Source organism: Capra hircus, chromosome 1 (genome assembly GCF_001704415.2).
Source record: "Capra hircus breed San Clemente chromosome 1, ASM170441v1, whole genome shotgun sequence".
Classification (NCBI taxonomy): domain Eukaryota; kingdom Metazoa; phylum Chordata; class Mammalia; order Artiodactyla; family Bovidae; genus Capra; species Capra hircus.
In genome coordinates this window covers 137021788-137036233 of record NC_030808.1, presented here as the reverse complement: position 1 = coordinate 137036233, position 14446 = coordinate 137021788, and the positions used below count along the sequence as shown (strand labels likewise).

At 40.2% G+C, this 14446-nt stretch overlaps 1 non-coding gene across 1 annotated transcript; it reads right to left on the bottom strand.

Annotated features, from left to right (window-relative positions):
* Positions 14094–14165, bottom strand: TRNAC-GCA. The gene has a single exon. It is a non-coding gene; the product is annotated as a tRNA-Cys (tRNA).

Here is a 14446-nt window from a genome sequence, read left to right as displayed (position 1 = left end):
AGTCTGACACTGTTTCCACTGTTTCCCCATCTATTTGCCATGAAGTGATGGGACCAGGTGCCATGATCTTAGTTTCTGAATGTTGAACTTTAAGCCAACTTTTTCACTCTCCTCTTTCACTTTCATCAAGAGGCTCTTTAGTTCCTCTTCACTTTCTGCCATAAGGGTGGTGTCATCTGCATATTTGAGGTTTTTGGTATTTCTCCCGGCAATCTTGATTCCAGTTTGTGCTTCTTCCAGCCCAATATTTCTCATGATGTACTCTGCATATAAGTTAAATAGGCAGGGTGACAATATACAGCCTTGACATACTCCTTTTCCTATTTGGAACCAGTCTGTTGATCCATGTCCAGTTCTAACTGTTGCTTCCTGGCCTGCATACAGATTACTCAAAAGGCAGGTTAGGTGGTCTGGTATTCTCATCTCTTTCAGAATTTTCCACAGTTGATTGTGATCCACACAGTCAAAGGCTTTGGCATAGTCAATAAAGCAGAAATAGATGTTTTTCTAGAACTCTCTTGCTTTTTTCATGATCCAGCAGATGTTGGCAATTTGATCTCTGGTTCCTCTGCCTTTTCTAAAACCAGCTTGAACATCTGGAAGTTCACAGTTCATGTATTGCTGAAGCCTGGCTTGGAAAATTTTGAGTATTACTTTACTAGCATGTGAGATGAGTGCAATTGTGCAGTAGTTTGAGCATTCTTTTGCATTGCCTTTCTTTGGCATTGGAATGAAAACTGACCTTTTCCAGTCCTGTGGCCACTGCTGAGTTCTCCAAACTTGCTGACATATTGAGTGCAGCACTTTCACAGCATCATCTTTCAGGATTTGAAATAGCTCAACTGGAATTCCATCACCTCCACTAGCTTTGTTCGTAGTGATGCTTTCTAAGGCCCACTTGACTTCACATTCCAGGATGTCTGGCTCTAGATGAGTGATCACACCATCATGATTATCTTGGTCATGAAGATCTTTTTTGTATAGTTCCTCTGTGTATTCTTGCCACCTCTTCTTAATATCTTCTGCTTCTGTTAGGTCCATACCATTCATTATCAGAGAAATGCAAATCAAAGCTACAATGAGATATCACCTCACACTGGTCAGAATGGCCATTATCAAAAAGTCTACAAACAATAAATTTTGGATAGGGTTTTGAGAAGAGGGTACCCTCTTGCATTGCTGGTGGGAATATAAATTGATACAGTCACTACAGAAGATGATATGGAGATTCCTTTAAAAACTAGGAATAAAACCACTGGCTGACCCAGAAATCCCACCCCTATGCATATACACTTAGGAAACCAAAACTGAAAAATACTCATGCACCACAATATTCATTGCAGCACCATTTACAATAGCTAGAACATGGAAATAACCTAGATACCTATTGACAGATGAATGGGTAAAGAAGCAATGGTACATATATTCAATGGAATATTACTCAGCCATAAAAGGAACACATTTGAGTCAGTTCTAATGAGGTGGATGAAAATAGAGCCTATTATGCAGAGTGAAGTAAGTCTGAAAGAGAAAGATAAACATTGTATACTAATGCATATATATGGAATCTAGAATGATGATGCTGGTTAATTTACTTTCAGGGCAGCAATAGAGAAATGGACATAGAGAACAGATTTATGGACATGGAGGCTAGGGCAGGTAGAGAGTGTGAGATGTATGGAGGGAGTAACATGGAAATTTATATTGCTGCTGCTGCTGCTAAGTCACTTCAGTCGTGTCTGACTCTATGCGACCCCATAGATTCCAGCCCACCAGGCTCCCCAATCCCTGGGATTCTCCAAGCAAGAACACTGGGGTGGGTTGCCAGTTCCTTCTCCAATGCATGAAAGTGAAAAGTGAAAGTTGGTCGTGTCCAACTGTTCGCGACCCCATGGAGCCTCCTGCAGCCCACCAGGCTCCTCCGTCCATGGGATTTTCCAGGCGAGAGTATTTGAGTGGGGTGCCATTGCCTTCTCCAGGAAATTTGTGTTACCGTATGTAAAATAGATAGCCACTGGGAATTTGCTGTATTACTCAGGGATCTCAAACAGGGGCTCTGTAACAATCTAAAGGGGTAGGATGGGGAGGTAAATGGGAAGGAAGTTCAAGAGGGAGGGGATATATGTATACTTATGGCTGATTCATGTGATATTTGGCAGAAAACAAAATTCTGTAAAGCAATTATCGTTCAATTAAATTTAAAAAACAAATTGTAATAGGTGGTAAAATGTAGAAATTGTACAGTAATGTGGAACAGAAGAGATCATGGGCCAAGTGAAATACCTCCAACCACATGAAAGGCCAGTCATCATGCAAAGAATGTGATGTGTATATGATAGGATTGGACAGAAACCTTCTATTATCATCTCCTTCCAGAAAACCAAGAGAGTAATTCCAACAAGTACTGCTCCCAATTAAGCTGAATGAAAGCAGCACTGAAATGAAAATCATCAGGAATTAGTCAACAGAAAATGCATAATCTTCCATCAAGATAACACAAAATGCATTTTTGGATGACCAGGTAAAAACAGTTACATCTTGGTTGGGAAGTTCTGATTCATCTGCTGTATTCACCAAATATTGCACCTCTGGATGTCCGTTTCTTTTGGTATTTACAAAATTCTCTTAATGGAGAAAATTTCCATTCCTTGGACAGCTATAAAAGGTACTTGGAACAGTTGTTTCCTTAAGAAGATAAAAAGTTTGCGGAAGATGAAATTATGAAGTTGCTTGGAAAATGGCAGAAGGTAGTGGAACAAAATGTTGAACATACTGTTTATGAAAGTTCTTAGTGAAAATGAAAAAATGTATAGTTTACTATATGTCTCAATGTATTCCTTCTTGGATTTATCCTGCCTGGGACTCAATGTGCTTCCTGGACTTATTTGAGTATTTCCTTTCCCATGTTAAAGAAGTTTTCAGCTATTACCTCTTCAAGTATTTCCTCAGGTCCTTTCTCTCTCTCATCTTCTGGGACCCCTATAATGTAAATGTTGGTGCATTTAATGTTGTCCCAGAGGTCTCTTAGGCTGTCTTCACTTTTTTCATTCTCTTATCTATATTCTGTTCTATAGCAGTGATTTCCATCATTCTGTCCTCCAGGTCAGTTGTTTGTTCTTCTGCCTCAGTTATTCTGCTATTGATTCCTTCTAGTATATTATTCATCTATGATTGGTCTGAAACTCCAGTACTTTGGCCACTTCATGTGAAGAGTTGACTTATTGGAAAAGACTCTGATGCTGGGAGGAATTGGGGGCAGGAGGAGAAGGGGATGACCGAGGATGAGATGGCTGGATGGCATCATGGACTCAGTGGATGTAGGTCTCAGTGAACTCCAGGAGATGGCGATGGACAGGGAGGCCTGGTGTGCTGTGATTCATGGGGTCGCAAAGTGTCAGACACGACTGAGTGACTGAACTGAACTGAACTTTCTGCAATGTGGTTTTGTTTTAGTCACTGTGGGACTGTTGCTCTTCTTTCTTCCGTCTGCCCTCTGTTGGAGGGCTTGTTTAAGCTCCCTAATGGGAGGGACTGGTGGTGGGAAAAACTGGGTCTTGCTCTGGTGGGCAGGGCCTTGCTCAGTAATTAATTCCAGTAATTTAATCCAATTATCTACTCATGGGTGGAGTTGCACTCCTTCCCTGGTAGTGTTTTGGCCCGAGGCGACCCAGAGTTTTGGTTGAGTTAACGGCAACCTCCAAGAGAGTTAACACCTTTCCAGACTGCTGCTGCCCGTGCCCCAGTCCCTGTGGTGAGCCTCTGCTGACCCGCACCTCCGCAGGAGATCCTCCAAAACTAGCAGGTAGTTTCGGTTCAGTCTCCTATGGGGTCACTGCTCCTTTCCTCTGAGTCTTGATGCACATAAGGTTTTGTTTATGCCCTCCAAGACTGGAATTTCCCCAAGTCCTGTGGAGGTCTTATAATCAAATCCTGCTGAACTTCTAGGTCAGATTCCCTGTGGATTCCCAGTCCCTTTGTCACATCCCCAGGCTGGGAAATCTGACATGAGATTCAGAACCTTCACAACAGTGGGAGAACTTCTTTGGTATTATTGTCCTCCAGTTTGTGGGTCACCCACTCAAGCAGGTATGGGTTTGGTTTTACTGTGATTGTGCCCCTCCTACCATCTAACTGTGGCTTTTTCTTTGTCTTTGGATGTGGGGTATCTTTTTTGGTAGGTTCCAGCATCATCCTATCAATGGTTGTTCAACAGCTAGTTGTGATTTTTGTGCTCTCCCAGGAGATTGAGTGCATGTCCTGCTACTTCACCATCCTAAACTGGAAGTGATCAATGGGGTTTTTAATCCTTCAATTTGTTAAGATAGTGTATCACATTGATTGATTTATGTGTATTGAAGAATCACTGCATCCCTGAGATAAACTTCACTTGATCATGGTATAGTGAAGTGAAGTCGCTCAGTAGTGTCTGACTCTTTGTGACCTCACAGACTGTAGCTTACCAGGCTCCTCCATCCATGGCATTTTCCAGGCAAGAGTACTGGAGTGGGTTGCCATTTCCTTGTCCAGAGGATCTTCCCAACCCAGGGATCAAACCCAGATCTCCCACATTGTAGGCAGACGCTTTACTGTCTGAGCCACCAGGGAAGTTCTTGATCATGGTATATGATCCTTTAAATGTGTTCAATTCTGTTTGCTAGAGCTTTGTTGGGGCTTCCCTGGTAACTTAGAGTGTTGAGGATTTTTGCACCTATATTCATCAGTGATATTGGCCTGTAATTTTCTTTTTTTGTGACATCTTTGTCTAGTTTTGGTGTCATGGTGATGGTGGTCTCATAGGATAAGGTTGGGAGTTTCTCCCTCTCAAATTTTTGAAAGAGTTTGAAAAGGATAAGTTTTAGTTCTCTAAACATTTAATAGAATTCACCTGTGAAGCCATCTGACCTTGAGCTTTTACTTGTTGGATTTTTTTTTTATCAGTTTTGATTTCTGTGTTTGTGGTTGGTCTATTCATATTTCCTGTTTCTTCCTGCTTCAGTTTTGGAAGGTTGTACTTTTTGAATAATTTGGTCATTTCTTCTGGGTTGTCCATTTTATTGGCATATACTTGGTTATAGTAGTCCTTATAATCCTTTGCATTTCTGTGCTATCTGTTGTAAGTTCTCCTTCCCCACTGCCTACCTATTTTATTGATGTGAGTCTTCCCCCCTTTTTTTTGATAACTCTGGCTATTGGTTTGTCAGTTTTGTTTATCTTCTCAAAGAAATAACTTTCAGTGTTTCTTGATCTTTGTTATTGCTTTCTTCATTTCTTTATCATTTATTTCTGCTCTGAACTTTATGGTTTCTTTCCTTCTACTAACTTTGGGGTTTTTTGTTCTTCTTTTTCTAGTTGCTTCAGGGATATGGTTACATCATTTATTTGATATTTTTCTCATTTCTTGAGACAAACTTGTATTGCTATAAGCTTCTCTCTAAGCACTGCTTTTGGCGCACCCCTTAGGTTTTGGGTTTTCATTGTCATGTGTTTCTGGTTTTTTTTTTTTAATTTCCTCTTATTTCTTCAGTGACCTCTTGGTTATTTAGAAACATATTGCTTAGCCTCTATGCTTTTTTTTTTTTCAGCTTTTCCGTGTATTTGATATCTAAACTCATAGTGTTGAGGTCATTAAAATGCTTGATATGATTTCAGTGTTTTTGTATTTACCAAGGCTTGATTTGTGATCCAAGATGTGATCTATTCTGGAGAATGTTCCATGTACTATGAGAAAAAAAAAAACTGTATTCTGCTGCTTTTGGATGCAATGTCCTGTAGCTTTCAATTAGGTCCATATGGTATAATGTGCCATTGAAGGCTTGCATTTCCTTAGTTTTTTGTATGGATGATATGTCTATTTTTCTGAGTGGGGTGTTAAAGTCCCCCACTAGTACTGTGTAACTGTTGACATCCCCTTTATAGCTTTTAGCATTTGCCTTATGTATTCAGGTGTTCCTATGCTGGGTGCATGGACCTCCCAGGTATCTCGGGGGGGTGGGGGGGGGATCTGCTTGCCAGTGCAGAAGCTGTGGATTCAATCACTGGATCTAGATCTCCTGGAGGAGAAAATGCTGACTCACTCCAGTATTTTTACTAGGATAATACCATGGGCAAAAGAGCAAGGTGGACTAAAGTTCATAGAACTGCAGAGTCAGACTTGACTGAGTGGCTGAGCATGCAGGCATGTTTGATACATATATATTTATAATTGTTATATATTCTTCTTTGATTGATCCCTTCATCATTATGTAGTGTCCTTCCTTGTCTCTTGTAACAGTCTGTGTTTGAAAGTCTATTTTATCTGATATGAATATTGCTACTCTAGCTTTCTTTTGATTTCCATTTGCATGAAATATCTTTTTCCAGCTCCACATTTTCAGTCTGTACATGTCTGTAAGTCTGAGGTGGGTCTCTTTTAGGCAGCATATATATGGGTATTGTTTTTGTGCCATTTTAGACAGTCTCTGTCTTTTGGTTGGAGCATTTAATCTATTTACATTTAAGATCGTCACATTTAAGGATCATACATATCCTATTACCATTTTCTTCTGTTTTGGGTTTGTTTTGCAGGTCTTTTTTTCTTTTCTTTTGTGCTTCCCACCTAGAGAAGTTCCTTTAGCATTTGTTGTAAAGCTGGTTTAGTGGTGCTGGACTCTCTTAAATTTCCTTATCTGTAAAGCTTTATATTTCTCTGTCAAATCTGAATGAGATCTTTGCTCAGTAGAGTAATCTTGGTTGTAGGTTTTATCCTTTCATTACTTTAATTATATCCTGCCACTTCCTTCTGGTCTGCAGAGTTTCTGCTGAAAGATCATAAGCTGTTAAACTTATGGGGATTCCCTTATATATTACTTGTTGCTTTTCCCTTGCTGCTTTTAATAAATTGTCTTTGAGTTTAATTTTGGTTAGCTTGATTAATATTTGTTTTGGCATTTTTTTGTTTCTCTCTGAGTTTAATCTGTATGGGACTCCGGGCTTCTTGGACTTAGGTGGTTATTTCCTTTGCCATGTTAGGAAAGTGTTCAACTATAATCTCCTTAAATATTTTCTCATACCCTTTCTTTTTCTCCTCTTCTTCTAGTACCCTTATAATTTGAATGTTGGAGGGCTTAATTTTGTCCCAGAGGTCTCTTGAGACTGCCCTCATTTCTTTTCATTCTTTTTTTATTTATCGTGCTCTGCTTCAGTTTTGTTCACCATTCTAACTTCCAGCTCACTTATCCATTCTTCTCCCTCACTCATTCTTCTATGGGTTCCCTCTCATATATCCTTTATTTCACATGTTTTGTTCACGACTGATTTTCTGTTCCTTAGGTCTTCTAGATGTTTGTTAAACATTTCTTGTATCTTCTCAATCTGTGCCTCCATTCGGTTTATCTGTGCCTCCACTGTATTTCTGAGATTTTGGACCATCTTTATTTTGATTATTTTGAATTGTTTTTCAGGTATACTGCCTATTTTCTCTTCATTTGTTTGGTCTTATGAGTTTTTATCTTGTTCCTTCATCTGTTGCATTCTTCTCTGTTTTGTCATTTTGTTTAACTTACTGTGTTTGGGTTCTCCTTTCTGCAGGCAGGAGTCTGCCCTCAGTAGATTAGATTGGCCCAGTACCTTTTGCAGAGAAGGCAATGGCAACCCACTCCAGTACTCTTGCCTGGAAAATCTCACGGACAGAGGAGCCTGGTAGGCTGCAGTCCATGGGGTCGCTAAGAGTTGGGCATGACTGAGAGACTTCACTTTCACACATTGGAGAAGGCAATGGCAACCCACTCCAGTACTCTTGCCTGAAGAACCCCAGGGACAGAGAAGCCTAGTGGGCTGCCATCTATGGAGTCACACAGAGTCAGACACGACTGAAGCGACTTAGCAGCAACAGCAGTACCTTTTGAAGGCTTCCTGGTAGAGGGACTGGGGCCTGTGTTGTGGATGGAGCTGGATCTTGTTCCTCTGATGGGCATTGCCACATCCAGTGATATATTTGGAAGTGTTTTTTAGCTTAGTATGTCTTTAGGCAGTCTGTGTGCTAATGGGTAGAGTTGTATTCCTGTGTTGTTTGGTGCAAAGTGTCCAGCCCATTGGGTGAAACCTGGGCTTAGTGCTGAGATGGAGGCCTTTGGGAGATCTCTTGCCAATTAATATTCCATAGAGTCGCTCATTCTCTTGTGGTCCAACATCTTGGATGCAGGTCTCCCACCACAGAAGTTAAGAGACCTGATCCCTGATTGGAGCACCAAGCATCTGTAAATTACATAGCACAGAAGAGAAATAATAAGAAAAATTAATCAAACTTTTAAAAAAAGGAACAGGCAGAGAAAAACCCAAGGCAAATGGCAAAAGCAAAACTAAACAGACAAAAACACACAAAGAAACTCATATTAACACTCATAAAAAGAGAAAAAAATGCAACAAAAAAGAAGAAAGTGATCAAACCAACAAACAAATCCATAAATGAAAACAAACAGTACACACTAAACTAGCAAAAACAAAACCAAGATTAAATCAAATGCAGAAGCAAAAGAAAAAAAGGGCAAAGAAAAGAAACACATCAATACAGTCAAAAGGGGAAAAAATGTAAAAAAAAAAGGAAAAAATAATAAATATCAAAGAAGTAAAGGGAGAGAAATAGAAAATATAGCTAAAATAAGATAAAAAAAACAAAGCAAAACATGGAAAATGCAATTTAAAGAAAAAGTATAATAGTGTAGAAATAGGAAAAATAAATTTATTTGAAAATAGAAACATAAAAAGAAAAAGTAAATAAAAATCAATGGGATCATTTTTAAAACAATAAAACAAACTAAAGAAGAAAAAAGAATAATACAGAGAGAGAAGTAGTAAGAACATTTTTCTGTAGCTCAGCTTTCTGTATCCTTGTCCTCACAGTGAGATCCTGCCAATTGGCCTGTTTAGGAAGCCCTCCAATATATCTGAGAATGTTTCTGGACCTGCTGTGTGCACTGTCGGGTCAGCTCAGACCCTGGTCTGAACTTAGTCCAACTTGTACTTGCTTCCAAAGTTCACAATTGCCCCCGGAGTCCACAGCCTCAAATGTGGGAACATTCATTGTTTATTCAGATATTCCACAGAAGAAAAATTTACCAAGTCAACTGTGGGGATTTTATCTGCTGCTTCTGTGTCTGCACAAGGGAATTCCCTTCCTCTTCTTTGGGCACACAGTCCTTAGTGCTCAGTTTTGGTTTTGGCCCTACATGTTTATATGCAGCCCTCCAGTGTCTGTTCCCCACCTGGGCAAGACAGGGTGAAAGTAGCAGCTGATTAGAGCTCACTCGCTCACTGGGGCCAGGGAGAAGGAGGAATACAGCAGATAAAGTTGGAATGTGCAGTGAGTGCCTGTAGAGGCAAAGGCCTGCAGGAAGTTGCCATAGCTTGAGGTCAGTCATGTGCTCTCCCAGGGGAACTGGCCCTAATGTTGTGTGTCCCTCAGCAGTGCCAACTATACAGCCTCCAGGGAAAATGTAGGCAGTGACCTGCACCTGCTCACAGCTTGGTAACAGTTTCAGCAGCATCATGCCCACTTCTGGGGTTGGAGACAGCATCTGCAGCTTGCCCCACTTCTGGCCCTTTGGAGTCAGTCCCCTGCCGTCTGTGAGCACACTGAGTTAGATAGTCCCAGGCTGGCCGACTCTTCTCGAGTACCCCACAACAATGACCTCTTGTCTCTCTTGCAAGTCCAGGAATTTTCCTAGACTCCTTCAGCTGTGTTGTACTAGCCCCTCCAGACTGTCTTCATGGCAGTCAGTTCCAACCCTCTCTCTAGGGTCTGGCCTCCAAAGCCTGAGCCTCAGCACCCAGTCCCCACCTATCCCAGCAGGTGTGCAGACAAGTGTGATACAGGCTGGGTGACGCTAGTCAGCACTGATCTTTGTGCAGAATTCTCTCCAATTTGCCCTCCACACACCTGTTGTTACACTTTCCTGAGATTCCAAAGCTCACCCTTGTTGCCACCAATGAGAGGGTTTCTGAACATGTGAAAAAAATTTTCCTCCCTCACAGCTCCCTCCCAAAGGTGCAGGTCCCATCTTGATTCCTTTGTCTCTCTTTTTTCTTATTTCCCTTGCCCTACCCCCATTATGTGGAGAGCAGCTTGCCTTTTGGAGGCCTGAGGTCTTCTGCCAGCATTAAGTGTTCCGTAGGAGTTGTTCCACATGCAGAGGTATTTTTTATATATTTGTGGGGAGTAAAGTGATCTCCATATCTTACTCTTCTGCCATCTTGAATGTCCCTCCTGGCACTTCTAGCTTGCCATGAACAGATGCAAAATAGACTTTGGGTAAAAAAAAAAAAAAAAAAAAACCTCAGGAGAAGAGATGCAGATTCTGGCAGTAGGAATCAGGCCAGGGTGAACTGTTGTGGTAAAGGCTGAGGGGAAAATTGGTAGTGTCCAGAATGTCTGCTGTACCTGGGTACTCCAGAACTCAATACTTGAGCAAAAGTTTATGTGTTACTATTTTTTCAGAAAGTGACTTCCAAGGGAACAGGAGTGAGGGGAAAGTGTGGAGGCAGAGCTAGAAAGTTCACTCAAGTCAAAGGCAAATTTCACAGGGTAACAAGTGCATTGATTGCTTGATTTCATAAAACTGTCTCTTGAGAGGATGTGTGAATGACTGCAACCCCAGATAATCTGTCCTAAGGAATGAGGGGACTTTAGCCTTGGGAATCTAAAACTCATTGGTGAAAGGTTTCTCCATGATGCATAAACTTCCCAACACCTCCAGACCCTGCATGTGTGGTCATCAAATGGGTCTTTTGACCACCCACACCTCAATAGCAAGAAGGAAGCCAAGAGTGGGAGGTGGTGCCATCCAACATGGACAGGAGGGAAGACTGCAGGGCTTGCCTGGGTGGAGCTGACATGTCCTTACATACTTGGTTGCCCCCTGGCAGCCAGCACAGGAAAGATGGTCAGGGCCCTCAGAAATGGTCAAGGCCAAAAAGATCTGAGATACTGCCTAAGATATATCTGATGCATTTAAAAAAATAAATATTAATATACATTCACACATAAAACATGCTTATATGTACAAATACAATCACATGTAAAAAAGACAACAGTTTTTTAAAAAGACAGTGGTGAAAAGCCAATCAAATTTTATTCCCTCCTATATTATCTTATCTATGTTTAAAGTTTTATATAATAAAGATGTTTTGATTTTACAATGGCTGAAGGTCATGTGGACAGTTTTAGAAAGGAAAGTAGCATAGTAAATATTTATTTCTCAGCATAAAGCAAACCGGTAATAATTATTTTTTTTCATGATGGGCACAGACAATATTGTCTTTTTCAATAAATGGTTTAATCTTTTGAGAAATTATCTAGAAAAGCAGGAATTTTTTCATTTTTAAAAATTTATTTATTTTAATTGGAGGCTAATTACTTTACAATATTGTAGTGGTTTTTGCCATACACTGACATGAATCAACCATGGATATACATGTGTTCCCCATCCTGAACCCCCTCCCACCTCCCTCCCTATCCCATCCCTCAGGGTAATCCCAGCACACCAGCCCTGAACATCCTCTCTCATGCATTGAACCTGGACTGATGATCTATTTCACATATGGTAATACATATATTTCAATGCTATTCTCTCAAATCATCCCACCCTTTCCTTCTCCCACCAAGTCCAAAAGTCTATTCTTTACATCTGTGTCTCTTTTGATGTCTCACATATAGGGTCATCGTTACCATCTTTCTAAAGGAAATAAATAGTTTTTAATGTGAGAGTTATAACTCTTGTCTTATAATAAAAAATAGTTTCCAAATGATTTACAAATATACTTTATGTATATTAATATATCTTGCTTCATTTATTTATTAATTCACTAAATTCACCATACCTGCTATTCACCAAATACTTTCTGAGTCCCTCCTGTGGGCCAGGGCTTTGCACATCACTTGACAAGAAGAATCAGAAAAAATAATCACTAACTAAGTGCCCATAGGGGCTTCTCCAATGGCTTAGTAGTAAAGAATCCTCCTACAATGCAGTAGACGCAGAAGACATCGGTTCAATCCATGGGTTCGATCCATGGGTCATGAAGATCCCCTGAAGGAGGAAATGGCAACCCACTCCAATATTTTTGCCTCAAAAATCCCAGTGACAAAGGAGCCTGCTGGGTTACAGTTCAGAGGGTTGCAAAGAGTTGGACACCGCTGAGCACAGCGCATACGATATAAGTTTACATATTGGAATAGATAAGATGGTTATGGAAAAAAAAATGCATACTCACCTAGTTTCCAAATGCTTTCTTACCTTTCCCAACCTCCAGTGCAACGAAGTTTGGAACCACATGACTAGTTCTGTCTGGTGAACTGTGAGCAGAAGTGATGTATGTCATTCCTGAGCTAAGGCAGCTATGAACTAGTGTGGTGATGCTAGGGACCACGTTTTGCTAGATGACATAGTTACAAGAGGGGCAGAGGCCACGAGACTTGCATCAGGACTTTCAGGAAAAAGATACAAATCTTTACTGCTCATCACAGCTGAGTGTGGACTCTTCTTGCCTTGGGATCTACAAAAACAAACAAATTTTTTAAAAACCCTGACAATCTTATGGGTTATCTTTTTCTAATAAATATACCAGAGAAAAAAACTCAAATGTACTGCCACCAAAACCCAAAGAGGTACACCAAGCAATGAGCTTTGTTCTGTTTTGTGTCTCTCACTAGCAGTAAATTGCTGCAGCATTTTTCTTCTGGCCCTAGTAAGATGTGACTAAAAGGACACAACATCTTTGTGATCTTCTTTCACAAAGTACATAACCCCAGTCTAATGATGAGAAAACATCAGACAAACCCAAAGTGAGAGGTATTCTACAAAATATCTGGCCAGGAATTTTAAAAAGTTTTAGGTGTACAAAAAACCCACAAAAAGAGAAAAGGGAACACTCCGACACTGTTGGTGAGAATGTAAGCTGATGTAGCCACTATGGAGAACAGTATAGAGGTTTCTCAAAAAACTAAAAATAGAGCTACCACACGACCCCAGGCATATATCTGGACAAAACTCTAATTAAAAAAGGTATATGCACCCCTATGTTCACATCCAAAGAGGAAAGGGGTTAGGGGAGGGATGGACTGGGAGTTTGGGGTTAACAAATGCAAACTATTATATAGAATATACATATTTTATATGCTATATAGAATATATATGTGTATATATACAGAGTGAGAGAGAGAAAGTGGATAAACAACAAGATCCTACTTTATACACAGGGAACTATATTCAGTGTCCTCTGATAAACCATAATGAAAAAGAATATGAATGAGGATATATATACATAACTGAATCATTTTGCCATACATCAGAAATTAACACAACATTGTAAATCAACTATACTTCAACCATTAAAAAAAAAAAGGAAAGGCTGATCAACTATTGGTGATTGATGGAGACTAAGAAGACATTACAACTAAATGCAATGTGGAATCCTGGATTGAATGCTTGAACAGAAAAAAGACACTGATGGAAAAATTGATGAAGTCTATGGTTTGGTTAATAGTGCTGCATTGATGTTTATTTTGTAATTTTGAGAAATGTGCCATGGTTACATAAGCCATCAACATTAGGGGATGTTGAGTAAAGGGTATGAGGAGCCTCTCTACAGTATCTTTTCAACTCTTCTATAAATCTATAATTACTAAAAGATAAGCAGTTTGTAAGAAGAAAGAAAGGAAGTTCTGGTAATAAAACTTGAATATATAAGACAGGAAGCAATGTATAGGACAATTGTGGACAATATATAGGACATTGTGAGCAATGTTTGCAGTATGTGCTTTAGTCTTTTGGTGTGTGTGTGCACGTGTGTGTGTAGTTGGGGGACATAGGGTGTGGGTGTGTGATGAAAACTGACACATTTTGATGAATGTGTCTCTGAGTGTGCATGTGTGTCTCTGGTGCAGACAGGGTGAGTTTATATGAACATTTAGTTCTACTGTGAGGAAATTAATAAGCCAAGGTGCCTCCACGAATCTGAGAGTTACTGCCTTCTTAAATTTTGAGCCCTAGGCACCTTGCTTCCCTCGCCTTAGATCCAACCTTTTAATAAAGCTGCCAGGAAGAGCAAAAGAAGTGAATAGGGGGCACCTGGATTTGAACCAGGGACCTCTTGATCTGCAGTCAAATGCTCTTCCACTGAGCTATACCCCCTGGTGATAGTGTGACCCCTACAAGTACTTATTCAACTTTTATGAGTTACATCATACTCCTAAATGCCTTTATGGCTGAAATTCCTCCTGGATTTAACTTTATTCCTGAGTCTCTTCAAGCCGCACCACTTCTTGCTTTTTCCAGTGTGAAAAGTGCTGTATTCTCAATCTAATAGCCAGTATTTAAATATGTGTGCTACTGCCCATAAATCTCTGGGCACATTGATGAGTATTCTAAGTATCATGGACATGGAGGGGATCTTAACTGGATATCCACAACTG